This window comes from Python bivittatus, unplaced genomic scaffold, assembly GCF_059951505.1.
Source record: "Python bivittatus isolate LINGU-HERP-01145 unplaced genomic scaffold, Pbiv_v1 ctg000260_np1212, whole genome shotgun sequence".
Lineage (NCBI taxonomy): Eukaryota > Metazoa > Chordata > Lepidosauria > Squamata > Pythonidae > Python > Python bivittatus.
Genome location: NW_028277055.1, coordinates 2,411,672 through 2,416,179, shown reverse-complemented (window position 1 = coordinate 2,416,179; position 4,508 = coordinate 2,411,672).

Below are 4,508 nucleotides of genomic sequence, written 5' to 3'. Positions count from 1 at the left end.
TTTATTATGAAATGGGAACCCAGCCATTGTGGCTTACCCAATAACCCAGGTTTGAGCGAAACTAAGGTTTATTGTGAGATAAGCTTACCCAATAAACCTTGTTTGAGAAATAGTAACGTTTATTGTGAGATGGGACCCCAGCCATTCTGGCATACCCAATAAACCAGGTTTGAGCCAAAGTAAGGTTGATTGTTAGATGGGCTTACCCAAAAATCCATCTTTGAGGAAAATTAAGGTTTACTGTCAGATGGGACCCCAGCCATTCTGGCATACCCAATAAACCAGGATTCAGCAAAACCAAAATTTATTGTGAGCAAAATAAGGTTTATTTTGGGTTGTGGAAAAGTAAGCTTTTTTTTAAAAAAGTGACCCACCCATTGTGGCATAACCAATAAACCATCCTTGAGCAAAATGAGGTTTATTGTGAATTCGTACCCCAGCCATTGTGGCACACCCAGTAAACCAGGCTTGAGCCAAAGTAACGTTTATTGGGAATTTGGACCCCTGCCATTGTGGCATACCGAATAAACCAGGATAGAGCAAAAGTAATGTTTATTGTGAGATGGGCATACACAATAAACCAGTCTTGATCAAAAGTAAGTTTTATTGTGAATTGGGACCCCAGCCATTGTGGCATACCCAATAAATGAGGGCTGAGCAAAAGTAAGTTTTCTTGTGAGATGGGATGCCAGCCATTGTGCCATACCTAATAAACCAGGTTTGAGGAAATGTAAGGTTTATTGTGAATTTGGACTCCAGCCATTGTGGCATAGCCAATAAACCAGGCTTGAGCAAAAGTAAGTGTTATTGTGAGGTGGGCCCCAGCCATTGTGGCATACCCAATAAACCAGGTTTGAGTGAAAGTAAGGATTATTGGAAGATGGGCTTACCCAATGAACCATGTTTGAGGAAAATTAACCTTTGTTGTGGGATGGGACCCCAGCCATTCTGGCATACCAAATAAACCAGGATTGAGCAAAGGTAAGGTTTACTGTGAGCAAAAGTAAGGTTTATTTTGGGTTCAGTAAAAATTAGGTTTATTGTGAGATGGGATGCCAGCCATTGTGGCATACCCAATAAACCAGGTTTGAGCCAAAGTAAGGTTTGTTGTGAGATGGGCTTACCCAATCATCTATGTTTGAGGAAAAGTAAGGTTTATTTTCAGATGGGACCCCACCCATTGTGGCATACCCAGTAAACCAGGATTGAGCAAAAGTAAGGTTTATCTTAGGTTGAAGAAAAGTAAGGCTTATTGTGAATTTGGACTCCAGCCCTTGTGGCATACCCAATAAACCAGGGCTGAGCAAAAGTGAGGTTTATTGTGAATTTGGACCCCAGCCATTGTGGCATACCCAATAAACCAGGGCTGAGCCAAAGTAAGGTTTATTGTGAAATGGGTTGCCAGCCATTGTGCCATAGCATAATAAACACGGTTTGAGCAAAACTAAGGTTTATTGTGAATTTGGACTCCAGCCATTGTGGCATAGGCAAAAACCAGGGTTGAGCCTAAGTAAGTTTTATTGTGAATTTCTACCCCAGCCATTGTGGCATACCCAATAAACCATGTTTGAGGAAAAGTAAGGTTTATTGTGAGATGGGAACCCAGCCATTGTGGCTTACCCAATAAACCAGGTTTGAGCAAAAGTAAGGCTTATTGTGAAATGGGCTTACCCAATAAACCTTGTTTGAGGAATAGTAAGGTTTATTGTGAGATGGGAACCCAGCCATTCCTGCATACCGAATAAACCAGGATTGAACAAATTTAACGTTTATTGTGAGCAAAATTAAGGTTTATTTTGTGTTGAGGAAAAGTAAGGTTTATTGTGACATGGGAACCCAGCCATTGTGGCATACCCAATAAACCAGGTTTGAGCGAAAGTAAATTTTATTGTGAGATGGGGTTGCCCTATACACCACGTTTGAGGAAAAGTAAGGTTTATTGTCAAATGGGAACCCAGCCATTCCTACATAACGAATAAACCAGCAAAAGTAAGGTTTATTTTGGGTTGACGAACAGTAAGGTTTATTGTGAGATGGAAACCCAGCCATTGTGGCATACCCAATAAACCAGGCTTGAGTGAAAGTAAAATGTATTGTGAGATGGGCTTTTCCAATAAACCATGTTTGAGGAAAAGTAAGGTTTATTGTCAGATGGGACCCCAGCCATTCTTGAATACCCAATAAACCATGATTGAACAAAATTAAGGTTTATCTCGCTTTGAGAAAAGTAAGGTTTATTTTAAAATCGGGACCTAGCAATTGTGGCATCCCCAATAAACCAGGGCTGAGCAAAAGTAACGTTTATTGTGACATGGGATGCCAGCCATTGTGCCATACCTAATAAACCAGGTTTGAGCAAAAGTAAGGTTTACTGTGAATTTGGACTCCAGCCATTGTGGCATAGCTAATAAACCAGGCTTGAGCAAAAGTAAGTGTTATTGTGAGGTGGGGCCCCAGCCATTGTGGCATACCGAATAAACCAGGTTTGAGCGAAAGTAAGATTTATTGTGAGATGAGAACCCAGCCATTGTGTCATACCCAATAAACCAGTTTTGAGCGAAAGTAAGGTTTATTGTGAGATGTGCTTACCCAATAAACCATGTTTGAGGAAAAGTAAGGATTATTGTCAGATGGGAACCCAGGCATTCCTGCATACCAAACAAACCAGGATTCAGCAAAAGTACGGTTTATTGTGAGCAAAAGTAAGGCTTATTTTGGGTTGGGTAAAAGTAAGGTTTATTGTGAGATGGGAACCCAGCCATTGTGGCATACCCAGTAAATCAGGGCGTAACAAAAGTAAGGTGTATTGTGAGATGGGCTTACCCAATAAACCATGTTTGAGGAAAAGTAAGGTTTATTGTCAGATGGGACCCCAGTCATTCTGGCATACCCAATAAATCAGGATTTAGCAAAGGTAAGGTTTATCCTGGGTTGAGAAAAAGTAAGGTTTATTGTAAAAACAGGACCCAGCCCTTGTGGCATACCTAATAAACCATGTTTGAGCAAAAACAAGGTTTATTGTCAGACCGGACCCCACCCATTCTGGCATACCCAATAAACCAGGATTGAGCATAAGTAAGGTTTATTGTGAGCAAAGGTAAGGTTTATTTTGGGTTGAGGAAAAATAAGTTTTTTTGTGAAAAGGTGAGCCAGGCATTGTGGCATACCCAATAAACCAGGGTTGAGCAAAAGTGAGGTTTATTCTGAATCGGGACCCCAGCCATTGTGGCATAGCCAATAAACCAGGCTTGAGCAAAAGTAAGTGTTATTGTGAGGTGGGGCCCCAGCCATTGTGGCATACCCAATAAACCAGGTATGAGCAAAACTAAGGTTTATTGAGACATGGGCTTACCCAATAAACCATGTTTGAGGAAAAGTAAAGTTTATTGTCAGATGGGACCCCACCCATTCTGGCATACCCAATAAACCAGGATTGAGCAAAAGTAAGGTTTATTGTGAGCAAAAGTAAGGTTTATTTTCGGTTGAGGAAAAGTAAGGTTTTTTGTGAAAAGGTGAGCCAGGCATTGTGGCATACCCAATAAACCAGGCTTGCGCAAAAGTAAGGTTCATTGTGAATTTGGACCCCAGCCATTGTGCCATACCCAATAAACCATATTTGAGCCAAAGTAAGGTTGACTGTGAGATGGGCATACACAATAAACCAGTCTTGATCAAAAGTAAGCTTTATTGTGAATTGGGACCCCAGCAATTGCGGCATAACCAATAAACCAGGTTTTAGTGAAGGTAAAGTTTATTGTGAGTTGCACTTACCCAATAAACCATGTTTGAGGAAAAGTAAGGTCTATTTTCAGATGGGACCCCAGCAATTCTGGCATACCCAATAAACCAGGGCTGAGCAAAAGTAAGGTTTATTGTGACATGGAACCCCAGCCATTGTTGTATACCCAATAAACCAGGTTTGAGCGAAAGTAAAATTTATTGTGAGTTGCGCTTACCCAATAAACCATGTTTGAGGAAAAGTAAGGTCTATTGTCAGATGGGACCCCAGCCATTCTGGCATACCCAATAAACTAGGCTTGAGCAAAAGTAAGGTTGATTGTGAATTTGGACCCCAGCCATTGTGGCATACCCAATAAACCAGGATTGAGCAAATGTAAGGTTTATTGTAAGCAAAAGTAAGGCTTATTGTGGGTTGAGCAAAAGGAAGGTTTATTGTGAGATGGACATACACAATAAACCAGTATTGATCAAAAGTAAGCTTTATTGTGAATTCGGACCCCAGCCATTGTGGCATACCCAATAAACCAGGCTTGAGCAAAAGTAAGGTTTATTGTGAGATGGGCTTACCCAATAAACCATGTTTGAGGAAAAGTAATGTTTATTGTGAGATGGGACCACAGCCATTGTGGCATACCCAATAAACCAGGCTTGAGCAAATGAATGGTTTATTGTGAGATAGGCATACCCAAGAAACCAGTCTTGAGCAAAAGTAAGGTTTATTGTCAGATGGGACCCCAGCCATTGCTCCACACCCAATAAACCAGGGT